We start from the raw sequence: 13023 nt of genomic DNA on the forward strand, positions 1-13023 counted from the left end.
GTCTTGATTTTGCTAGATTGTAATAAAAATATCTTGTTTATGGATCTAACTACCACTACTATGTCAACCTCTTAAGGAACTATTAAAAAAACCTGCAAGAATTAGTAAGGATTCTTTGGATTATGATTACGAAGTTTTTTGCCTTACTGTAGCTGGAAATCCAGAACCTCATCTGTATTTCCCCAAAATTGTTTTTCAGGCAGGTTGTACCGTGGCATCTTTCCAGGACTTAAATGAGGCTGTTTTTAAATGTATTTATGAGAGCAGTGTTCTAAAGATTGTGAAGAACTTTAATTCATGTTATCATCTAAATATTCTTTTGCAAAAATGCCCAAATGTACAGCCAGCATATTCACATAATTTCAAAGACATGTATAGATGAAAGATAGAGGAAGCATTTTCTTTTTGCTACCTTGCTTAGCTTTGAAAGCATTTAATAAGCGAGTTTATAGACGCAGCCAGTTTTCTCAGCAACAGGGGAATAAGAAGCATTTTGAAAATAAAAAGGAGATAGTAAGATTTTTCAAAATGAAATCAGGCATTGAAGAGCTGCATTAACACTGGTAGTAATATTTAACTAAAAAAACCCTGATTTCATTTGAAATTGCTGGCATTTGTTTACGTTTGGGAACGTGGATGTCAGTAGCACTTCTGAAACTGCAAAAAGACTGAGCTAGTCAGTACTGAGATAACTGTTGGGTCTTTCACATTTAAAAGTAGTTCAAGTCAGTGGAAATAAGCTTTAATTTTAGACTGGTTAAATATTGTTTAACTTGCATTCTCTGAAATATCTGTAAAACATAAAGAATATGTGAACTGTCTGCATCTGGAATGAACCCTGTGCTTAAGTTTATGAAAATTATGGTTTTGACTAATAGTGAATAGGAATTTTAAAATGTGTGAGCATAATTTAAAACACTCTATTAGTGAGAAAGGGGGTGCATTTTAATACAGAATTAACAAATATGACTCAAGAATATAAGGTGTTACTTTAAAAAAAGATACAGTTTAAATAAGGCAGTTGAAAATAACACATTAAAATATCTTTAAGGTCATAGAGTCCTGGAAATTTGTCCATTAGCTTGACAGAAATATGTAAGAAGTTAATTTGTATGAGCTGTGGTACAGAAGTGACCTAGACCTTGTTAAGGGCACTCTGGATTGGAGGGATCTTTGAAATAACATGGAAATGTGCATGAACCTCTAATATTCAGGGTCATGTCACAGTCCTTGGATTTGGACCAGCAGCTGGACACATCCACCACGCTCCAGTGGGTTGGGACTGTGCTGACTGCCATAGCAGACAATCCTATGGCTGATAATCTGCTCCAGTAACACCAGTTCCTTAATAGCTGCCAGGATAAGAAAAGTAATTTGAAATTTGGCAGTACTGAAGGAAACGGCTTCAAAAAGCTGCAAGTCTCTTCCTAACCAAATTCTGTTTAAAGAATCCCAGGCAGAGTACCTCAGCATACACAATATAGACTTGTGATCTTTTCTCTGTGTATTAGAGGCAAGATCTTCCCTCTTATTTAAGATGATTTCTAACAAGATTTACCTGCCATTGTGCAATTGTCTCTCATCTAGATAATGTGGGAGAACTGCTAAAATGAAGCAAAAGTGCTGTATACTTTGTTGTGTATCGGCAAAAGTGTATGTAAAGGGGTCCTGTATAGCCTTTTAGGGCAAATCTGCTTCCTCCCCTGTACTTTTTATAGAAGCACTGATAACTTTAAGTGAAGGTTGGTGTAAATCTGTACATTGGCAAATTACTTTAGCTGTCTGTGCCTTGATTTCAGTTGCATCCTCTTGCTGTCCACAGTGGCTGCTTCTTGTCTTCAAAGGTCTTCCCACATTTTATTGTTTAAAATGAGCTCTGGCTTTGAATACTGTAGCTTGATTTTGTTGCTGGTTTGTTTTTTTTTTTTTTGTGGCACTCTTGCAGGATTTTTTTGCCTTATTTTCTAGAGGAATGAGGCGAATATTGTGTCTCCAGGGCACTCAGTAACTGTTGTGTGCTGTTGCTGAATTTCAGCCACATTTGATGGCATGAGGTGTGAGGTATCCTTCCCAGGCTGTGCACCACAAATATATCCACCTGTGTCCCTGGGGTACCCCCATGTGCCTTGCTGATGTCTTGTACTGGCAGAGCTAATCTTAGCACTCTCTTGATTACACTTTAATGTAGTTAATTAGCATTTTTAAGTTCTTTTTGTTTTTTCTCAAATATCAGCTGTCAGAAGTACGCGTAGGTCTTATGAAACAGGTGCAGTTTTTGAATTGATTTAAATGAAGAAGGGAGAGACATTTGGCAAATATTAATTGGGAGGCACTCTGAATCAAGAGAGCAGACAAAATGGGGAAAACTTCAAATCTGAAATTGCCCAACAAATGGGATTTTGGGGGCCTATTTTTGTTGTTTGTTTGTCTGCTTGTTAGGTGATAGAGATATTTGATTCTGTGATTCTGTGGAGTACTTCATAAGGCTGTTCCCTTTGACTCATTAATGGATAGGAGCATTTGTTAATCAATTGTATGGCACCTCTCAGTCATTATCTTTTTCATCAGTATTCTCTTTTTGGATTCCTTCTGTCTTCTAATATTTAAAAGAAGCAAAAATGATAACACAAGAAATAAACGTGGAGATTTTTTTTGTCCAAGTAACAAAAAGTGCACAAAGCTTACCTTGAAGTGTTGAACATGAAGTGAATACAGGAGTCCAAGCTCATTTTAAATGCTATCTTGGTTTTATGACAACTATATTACTGTTTCTTAATCTATGGACCTACCTTACAGGAAATATTTGTAGATAAAACTTCATGGATGGTGATAAAGTAAGGAAAATGTTCCTTTATTCTCTGATGATGCTGAAATCTAAAAAAAAATAAAATATTATTGCCTCCATGAAAAAAACAGGACAAAATGTTATTTATACTAGCTGGTACGTTTCTAAACATTATTCAGTGTGTTTTTTGTTTATTACTGACTGAAAGGGGAAATTTGACATTGGGAAGAAGAATTCATTGTGTTCAGACAGCAAGAAGGCTATGGATTGCATCAGCCTCTTTCCCCCTTGTGACTTTTCTTCGTTTGTGAACCAAATCCTTTGTGTGCTCAGAGTTTTACATGGAGCACTTCAACACAATGTGCCTGCTTGGGGGAGTGGGAGGAATGGCACACTTTTAACAAGTATCCTTGAGGCAGAGAACAACAACAGGGGCACATTGCCATGCATCATCCTTTATTTATGCATGTGGAGTGCAAGGTAACCCACACTGAGGTCTGCTGTGGGAGAAGGCATAGCAGTGTCACAAAGCTCTGAAAGTTCAATAGAAGCAGTGAAGGACGTGTAGCTTCTCTGTATCTGCTCTGCATAATGGCAGCTCTGGTTTTTACAGCGCTTGGACGCTCGGTTGTCCTGGGATTTAGTGAAGGACATGCAAAACCAGTGCATTTGCTGTGAGTACTTCATGCTGATAGTCTGGAAATGGAGCAAGTCAGAGAGAAATGTAGCTTTTGGGATCATTAAAAATCCATTTTCATTAAAAGCCATGTATTGCAGTGACATATTTATACATTCATCCCTTGTCTGCCTATGGCTTACAGATAGAGTGGAAAAAGAGGCTTTTCATAACAATTTTAAAGCCTAAATGAAAGAAAAGCATTCAATTTACCTTGAATTACTTACATGCTGCACTTGTTTGGCTTTTTTTTCATGCTGTGTTGAATGGCAACTACTCTGCATTCTTTCTTTACCTCCAGTTCCTTTTGTTCCATCTATCTATCATTTGTTTTTATCTATATCTTCCGCCTATCTATTTCCTCTTTGTGCTCAGGGTTGGTTGCAAATTATATTTGTGATGCAGGGAGCTTACAATCTGACTGTCTTGATATTATTTTATGCAACCATGACTACCGTAAAAATTGGCTTTACCGCCTGTTTTGTGTTATTGATTTAAGCCCATTTCAGAATTAACTTGTTTGGAATGATCTGGCAATGTTGTGTGCCCTAGGTTCTCTCAGGAAAAATTCATCTCTCATAACTAAATGCAATAAAGTGTTCAAATATATCTAAACACAGTTATATTTGGAATTTAGATGAAAACTTTATGGAGTCAATGAAATATACAAGGCATGTGCAAGTTTTAGTTCTAGACTTACAAGTACTGTATTGCAGAAAAAAAGAGTATTCAGAGACCAGCTTTTTCCTAGAGATCTGTCCCTTAAGTGGGCTTTATGAAATTCCTAATCACATCATTCATGTTTCTATCTTGAATTGGTTGGACATAATTTTGACATTTTGACTGTAGGACTGCATCTGTATTTGAGATTATTGCCTAAATTCTTTTAGGGATTTGATGTTTCAGATCCTAATTTTACATTTGTCTTCACGGTTAGGTGGAAGTGTTTGTGTGCGGATAGTCAATGCGAGTCATTGAAAACCGATATAGTCACGGACAAAGACCCTCTAACTAATTAAAGTTAGAAAGTGGTATGTTTATTCACCGGCGGGCGGCACGGGAGTCATCTCTGAAAGGCGTGGCCGCCCCGAACAAGGCTCTTTGCTCTCTATTTATTTTCCAAGATCTTACATACAATACATGTGCATAACCCCAGCAGCTCCCATCCCCGCTCTGTATTAAAATGAGGCTCTCAGTCCTTCACGCGTGCGCAGTTCTTCTCTTGAATTGGGTCGGTGGTCTCGAATTGGGTCAGTGGTCTCAAAGGATGAAGTCAGGAGAGTCTTCATCAGGTCTCTGTGACCCTCTGGCACTGTCCAAGGTCCCCTGCTTTGTGATTGATTGATACCAAGTCCAGGTGCTGGCCATTGTTCTTAGTGGTTTCAGTCTGTTCTTATGACGGTTCACTTACTCCACTTTTTCTATAAACAAGCTCATAATACAACAGTTAGCTCTAGCTTGGGCATCTAATATTCATTAACCTACCATTTACTAATCTAACTTATATTTTGATCAATATAAATTGCTTCTAACCCTTAGCTAAAATCTTAACTCTAAATTTAAAGTTATGTCTCAAATGGAAAGTGATATACAAAAATAAATCTTCCCTCATTAATGGCTTGACAAGTCAAGTTTGAACTATCTCTCACAAATGGAGAAAATTAGATGCTGGGATAAAGAGGAAAATTTCGAACATGAATTTATTGCCATGTTAAAATATCCAGGTGTTAGAAATTATTCACTGACATCAGATACTCGTCCTGACTGTCTTTAACTGGCTCATAAAACCAGTTAAAAATTAAAAAGCTCGTCTCCAATCAGAGCTTTTTTCCAGGTGCATAAAAATGGGCCTAATAACTTTAGCTTTTCTATTTCATTGCCATCAAGACTACCTGGGTAAGAACTGCACCTCCTGAGTTGCAGATTTCAGGTTTGCTGCTGTCCCTGCCTGCTGACAGAAGCCCAGGAGCTACTGGCACCCTTGCAGCCCTGCCCAGCCTCCCTGCCCAAGGTGTCCCAGAATACACTATGCTCTGGGAGCAGATTGGCTTTCTTTTGGATGGTGAAAAAAAACCTGTATGCCAGCTGCCCTTTGAAATGTTTTTTAGTCCTGGAACTGGAATACAAATTCTCCCTTTTTTTTTTCTCTTCACAGATTTTTTTCCTGACTGGTGTATCTTAGATTTTTACTTATCTTCTTCTTGTCTTTCAGACTACAAAGGCTTTCTTGAGTGTGTATTTTAAATGTGTGGAGAGGAAAAAGCTACCCAGGTGAGTAAACAACAGATGCAAATCTATCCTGAGAAGAGTGCAGTATGGAAAAAGAACTATTATAATTCCTCCCACATTTGTGTTTTCATCTACTTATGAGATATATACGTGCGCCTTGTTAGCAATGATGTTATAATGCAAAAGCTAAAGTTTTCATATCAGAGGAAGCATATATTGTTAAATGAGCTGAGAACATTCTCCCAAGGGTTAGCATTTCTCTGGTATGTGTGAAATCCTACTGAAACAAATGGCCCTATTATTTTAATTGGATCTTTTGGTATTAGAACATTTTTCTTTGTACTGTAGTAAAGAACCTTCTTTCCTTTTTTTCCTGAAAATGGGAAATGAACAAACGCAGTTGATGGATTTAAACATTTATGACTTCAGCAGTAGATTATATCAATATAAATAGATGCAGATACACATACATGAATTAAATTAATATTTTATTATGGATTCCTCCATTCTCTTTGAAAATCTAGGGTTTGCACTTTTAAAATAAGAATGAAATTTTGCCTTGTCCTTTTGATTGATAACCTTGCTTGCAATGCTAATAATGACAGATGCACTTAAAAATCCAAACCAACCACAAACTACAAGAAATTTTTAAGCAAAATGTAGTAAATTTTTTTTGAAAAAGGATTGTATCTGTTTAATAAGTGAATTACTTGGGATCTGACACTCTTTACAGTCATGGATACAGTCATGAGCTACTCTGTGCTTAATTTGCTTCTGTGAGTGAGGGATTATGCAATACAATAGGTTAAACTTCTATAGACCACTCTAATTTGTTTTGTAGAAGATGAGAGAAGGAAGGGAGGAACTCTGTTTATCATGTTGTGATCAAAAGCACAATACAGTAGAAATTTTCTGTGAACATAGGCTTGAAAACTAATTTGTTCTATGTTTGTTTCCTCTCTTTTCTGCAGCTGTTCAATTACAAACTGTTACTGCTGGTCAGAAAACCAAATATCTATTCTCTAGGGTAGCTACATTGTACTCCAGTGTTTGATGATTTGGTTTCTGTTATAATTGGACTGAAATATTGAATTTTTTTTTAAAAGGAATTTTCCCATGCCTCCATCTGAATGTTAGTTGAACGTGCTCATGTATGTATGCACTATGTTTAATATATCCATACAGTAATAATATAAACCTGAAAACAAAATTAATTGAACATATGGAGCCAAAACAATTTTTAGTCATACAGAAAAGATCAAGGATCAATTTTTTAAGAACAAAATTAAAAAGTCATAGGGTTAGTATTAATTGAATTTTCTTGTTTACTTTTTACCTAGTTTATGCGTGTGTCTTTACAAGGACAAGTAAGCTTTGATGGGAAAAACACTTGTAGACTGACTAGTAACCAAAACATGGGTAAACTTCCCTTTTAGAAGTTGCCAAATATTGCTGTAAAAGCCTTAACTGAGGGAGAATCCTGTGAGACAAGGACTGCTCAGCTCAGTGCTGCCAGCTGTAGTGTGGGATGCCTTGGGTGGGTCCAGCCTCTCCCATGTGCATCTTGCTGAGGGTTGCTGGTTTCAGTAGTCTCACACATGTGCAGCTAGAGAGCTACTGGTCATCAGAGAAGATACTACAGCTGCAGTGACAAGCATGGAGTTGTCTCATTTTGGCGGTTATCCTGCAGTGGAAGTGATGGATTTTGTTTTTCATCCCTTCACACAGAATGATCTGCTATTTTGAGCGAATTTACGAGACAACTTGCTACTTACAAAGTAGGTCAGAGCCGCTCGAGTGTAAATTGCAGTTGCTTTTTGGGAATTAGTGCTGCTTTCCCCGTCCTCCTCCCTGGCAGACCGTGCCAGATTGTGCCAGCCTCCTGTTGGGTGCTGCTGTCCCGGGTGCCGAGTGCTGCCCGGCTGGAGCCCGGCGCTGTGCGGCACCGGTGGCACACAGCACCTGAGCCTTGGCACAGCCCTCGGAGCAAACGGTGTCTGGCAGCTGTTTCCATGGCAACACATGTGTTAGAAAATAAATATTTGCTCCACTTCCACAATCATCATTATGCTAAAAATTAATTGATGGTAATGTTTCTTCCCCCTCATTCTTGACAGCATTTTAGAAATAACCTAGTCATGTTTGCGGGACCAAACAGCATCTGAGGCCACTGCAGCTGGCTGTGCCCTGCCATGGATTTGGACTGGGAGCAGGAGCTGATAAAACCTCTCTGCTTTTGGTTAAAAGGCAGGTCAGATCCTGTTCTGCTCTGGAGAGCAGCTGTGGTGATGGGTCTAGGAGCGGTGAGCAGTATGGCTGGTGGGAGGGCAGGGCAGGAAGGGGCCTGGGATGGGCACAGCTCTAGGTGTCCTTTGTCAACGTTCTCTGCCCACCATCCCCATCTCTCAGGTGTCCTCCAAACTCTTACTGCCATCCCAAGTAGCACAGCGACTCATGACAGCCCTTAGAAAATAAATCCTAAGTGTGGAAATGCACTGTGGTAGTCCTGTAATTTTGCGTGCAGTACTCTTGGCTATACATATGCAATTTTAGGCTATTGTGAAATAGATAATAATGGATAATTGTGTAAAATGTGATTATTTCTTAATAGTACTTGCTCATTTCACAGTTTAAGGCTATAAATTCTGATTTTTAAAAAATCAGCTACTTCAAAAATTCTTGGAATTCAACCAGTGTTACAACATTCAGATTTATTATTATTTTTGGAATGCATTTATTTTGTTTTTGTAAAAGAGCAGAGTTTTCTTGTAGGAGGAAATTTCTGGCTGCTTGCGACTGTTTTTTTTTTGAGGTGTAAACTTTGTAGGAAGTTCTACAGAAGTTCTGCTGTGGCAGCACTAGCAACTGTGGGAACTACTGTCACACAGCATATTATTAGCTCAGCTGTATTTTCTTGTCTTGATCTATTCTGTTAGCAAGACATTGATTTTTCCCAAAGCCAAAATGTGGGTTTTTTCTGCTCTGTTTGGATTGTGTTATACTGTGCCTACCAGTATGGTATCAGTGTGCCATGAACACCATGACTACCAGTTGTCATTTGTCATGATTTGTCACGCTGAGTGAAACTGATGTTTGTCACCAATGTAAATTAGGGACCAAACGCAATTTACTGCCAAGACCTTTTGACAGAGCAGTTGTTATTGCACCCCATCCAAACCAGGGCTTACTGAAGTGTTTGAGTTCATGTTTAACCATGGTTCATCTTTCAGCACTATGAAAAGTCTACTATCTGTTAATTCAGAGTGACACAGTACAAGAGCAACTCTAGAAAAAAAACTTTAAGCTTAGGGGACCAGGAATAGTTGAATGGGCAGTGGTATTTTGCCTCTAGTTTAAGAGAAGGAAAACATGGAGAAAGAATTAGTGACAGTAGAAAATTAGGCCCATTTTAAAGAACTTGGCCTTTACGCTCCATGTGTCTTTGGTAGTCCCACTGTTCCTACTGTGCAAACACTTTCTGAAGAAGATCTGAGGCATTCTTGTAATTTGATGTACACAATGAGCTGAATGAATACATACCAGCTGAAGAAGGTAAATAAAAAGGGCACAGATCTGTTTGATAATTATTAATTTGCTTAATGTCACTGTTCTGCCTTTAAATTTGTTCATGGAGAAATTTTCAATTACATTGGTATTGCTGCAAGGAGTAGGTTTAGAGAAGTATTTGAATTGATGGACTGCCTAAATTGCATCTTTTGCTCTTCTTTTTGCATATTATATGTTTCATATAGGCTGAGCTTATATGAAACATACCGTGCTTAATCTGGGAGGCCTTTTTGTATAAAGTTTGAACATGCCTGAAGAACGCTATGCAATTAGACTGATAGATCAATTATGTTACTATAATATAGTGAGATGACACAATGGTAATCTTGCTGGAACCCAAACATGGCTTCTTTAGCACCTAATGGCTCTATTAACAGAACAATGGAGGGTTTTACTTAATAATTAGTCTGCTATTTGTATTGTTAGTCTAACCACTAGAGAAAAACAATGCCACATACCTAAGCTAGTAGTCATTGTTGAATATTGACTTCAATATCGGTGTAGTTGAATGTTGGAGGGTTTTGTGGCCTTTTTTTACATTTGTGTTGAAATTTGGCAAATTGTGAAGAAAGGAATGGTTTTATCATTTCAAAAGTTATGAACATGAAGCATGGAGTCAAACGTGAGTATCAATAAAGAGTGATGACTGCCAGATGGGCAACAGAATAGTGATAGGAGCTGAAGGGCTGTACAATTTACTTTGCAAAATGAAGTGGACATAAGGGAAGTAATGAATTCTAGTGATAAAGTGTTTGAGTTTTGAGATCACATTTGAAATCTGTTTTGCAAATATGCTCCTTACAAAAAGTCTTTGAAAAATGACCAATGTTATATTCCAACACCAGTTACAGAAGAGACACTTTTCGTTCTTTACATGTATTCATTCTGGATTTTTCCTTGAGGCAGAATCTGCGTCTGCCTTCTGATGGAGAATGTTGAAAGTTCACCTTATGAATAGTGTAGGGACCAGAAAAGTCAGAACAGGAGGAGAGAGAGGTATTACAGTAGGTTGTATGTTGAATCACTGTGTAATACAGCGCGAGTAGGAAGAAAACAAGCCCTAATGTGCAGTAGTCTTGAGGAAGGGCCACTTTGGGTTATCACATCCAAGTGTCCCCAGATCATGCAGCTTCTCTGGTGGGAGAGCTTGGGAAACCTCCACCCCACTCTCACATGAGCCCCAACACATGTACTCACAGTGCACCTGGGCCCTGCTACATGTATTGTTGGTAATGCAAAGGTGTCTTAAAATCCTCGCAAACAAAACTGAACAAATTCAGCTGTTTGGAGGCTGCCTGATTGAAGGATTGGCTGGAACACCCAAAGGAACCACTGGAGCCACAAACACTGTAAATACTGGGAGAGGTGCCAGGCATTGAGCTGCACTGGGGTCTTCCAAGGCCAAATAGCTGTGTTTAACTTCTGGGGGCACAGGAACTTGCTGTCTATGTGCTGATATAGGCAAGTGTACCTTGCTGGATGCTCTCTGGCCAGTTCTGCAGGAGCCGGTCCTGGGCGAAGAGCTAGTGGGAGATGGCTGTGCTGTGTGTCACCTACTGGCTTGGCTCCCCTGGCTCTAACCAGGCACAAATTCATTGATTTCTGACCATTTAGGGACAAGGAGTTCAGAGGACTGAGAAAGGCACGTGGTGGTTAGGTATCCACGCTGGCAGCAGGATATCTGAGACCCACCTTATCAAAAATTGAAATGCAGGGAGGGAGCCCTGAAGATTCATAAAATCTTCACCTCAATCTATGACTATGAGACTTATAAACCAAGTCTTGATTTTGTCAGAATTTTCTTAAGTATTGGACTGGATAAACTGATGAACTTTACATAAACATTTTAAAAATAAATTGTTGAAAGTTTTGCATAAAATTCACAAGATGCACTTGCCCTTTCTCTTTTACAGTGTTACAGAGATCAATTGTCTTGTTAGGGAACATCTAGTCTATATATTTTCTTTTCATAGGAAAGGCTCTTCATTTGGCTTCTCATTTTTAGTTCTGTGTGCTTGTTCATTGAATTTTGTTATTATTTTCTTCTAATATCTGGATAGGTGATGTAGTCAAGGAAAAGCAACAAAGATAGAAAATGAAGTTGTTTAGGTATATATATAAGGTGACCTACAGAGGCAAATTTTGGAGACTAAAGGGAGCTTTGCACTTGCCTTAAAAGGGATGGATTTCTGAGTGCAGCATTTCAACTGAGCTGAGCTGGCTGTGGTTCTCAATAAACTGCTGAGGAGAAATGGGACCTCTGCTCTTTCAGCCCTTCTCTGAACCCAGGGCTGACCCAGTAGCAACCTTCTATATTCATGGGTGCAAAAAATTCTGCAGATGATACATGTACAGCTGAGAGAGCTGTGAGCCTTGAGTGAGGCAATTCTGCAGCAGAGCATTGCTTTTTCAGGAATCCTCTCTGCTCCATCTGGGATGCCATGGTCTGTCAAAGCATAACAGCAGTGCAGCGGAGGCGGATTCACTTTTCTGTGGAAATAGATAAATTGTGTCCTTACTTGCTTATTTTTTCTTTTTCTTAGCAGGGCTATATGTTTAAGCTGTGTAGCTCATTTATTTTCCCTTACTGGAAGTACACACTGAGAAATTATTAGAGAGTAAAGTGGCAGAAAAAGATTAGAAGAAACACAGGTAATCCTTAAAAGGAAAACATTATTGACAATGATATTTGAAATATGCATTAGATTTGCTTATTATAAGTGTGTAAATGAAACATGAGTTTTGTGACTTCTTTTGGATCTATGCTATATTTTGGCTTATTTTCCTTTTAATGTACAAAGTAATAGGTACCTACTTTCAAATGGGAGCCTCTTAACAGTGGTAGATTTAGAGGTGCTTGAGTTTACTCCAGAACATAGAATTTCTGTTCACTTTTGCTGATTCAAATTTCTGAATGCAGGATTCTCAGTCTTCTACTTTATATTTCCACTTAAAATTTTCCTCTGTGAAATAATATTTTTATGCACAGCATTTGTGCTTAGAAGCATATACTAACCTATCATGGATAACAATAAAGTTAAGACAATAATTTTAGTTTAATGAGCCAGACATTCCCCCCACCCCCAAAGCAGAATGGCAACATCATCAGGTTTATATTTTATGATATGCATATGACTTGGTTTTAACTTGAAACCGCCTACATACAAAAATCCTGTATCTTATTCAGCAGTGATTTTGTTCCAGTGTCATTTTCCTCTTTCTTCCTTCTTTTGAACCCTTCCCTTCTCTTCCTCTTCTTTCTTTTCTTTGTTCTACACCCTTTTTATATTTTGCACAGATTTCCCTCCCCTCTGACATTTTTATCATTTTGAGGCATAAAATAGGGCCTCTCTTCTCTGGCAGCTGCGACCCCATCCCCTGCTGTACCAAATTGACACTTCTGCAAGCAGCAGCTCTACTCAGTCACTCGAAGGCTGCTGCTTTCACAAGTGTTGATTTAGTGCAGCAGGGGATGATGTGCCAGCTGTAAAACTCAGACAATAATAATAATAATAATGCTTGTGAAAAGTCTTATAATAAGAGGGAAAAATCAAAGGGTGTTGGGAGAAAAGGTAGGAAGGGTCCAGGTGGAGTGAGGAAGGGGACCAGTGTTCCTGGGGGGAGGTGGGTTACTCTGGGGACTGCCAAAGAATGGTAGGAAAGTGGACCGTGAAGTAATTCTTCTCCTCCTCTCCACTCTCTTTCCACTGAGACTGACAGTGAAGATGTTTTGTCTTTCTGTCAAACTGGGGAGTTATTTTGCGGT

At 38.6% G+C, this 13023-nt stretch overlaps 1 long non-coding RNA gene across 8 annotated transcripts in view; it reads left to right on the forward strand.

Annotated features, from left to right (window-relative positions):
• The window catches only part of LOC120756870 (uncharacterized), a 150312-nt gene that overhangs the window by 78990 nt on the left and 58299 nt on the right, over window positions 1-13023 (forward strand). For all 8 annotated transcript variants that reach the window (XR_005702258.1, XR_005702263.2, XR_005702259.2 and 5 more), the window contains one exon: window positions 5674-5732. This is a non-coding gene — a long non-coding RNA (uncharacterized LOC120756870). The remainder of the gene's footprint in view (window positions 1-5673; window positions 5733-13023) is intronic.

This window comes from Hirundo rustica, chromosome 9, assembly GCF_015227805.2.
Source record: "Hirundo rustica isolate bHirRus1 chromosome 9, bHirRus1.pri.v3, whole genome shotgun sequence".
In the NCBI taxonomy this organism is placed as follows: Eukaryota; Metazoa; Chordata; class Aves; order Passeriformes; family Hirundinidae; genus Hirundo; species Hirundo rustica.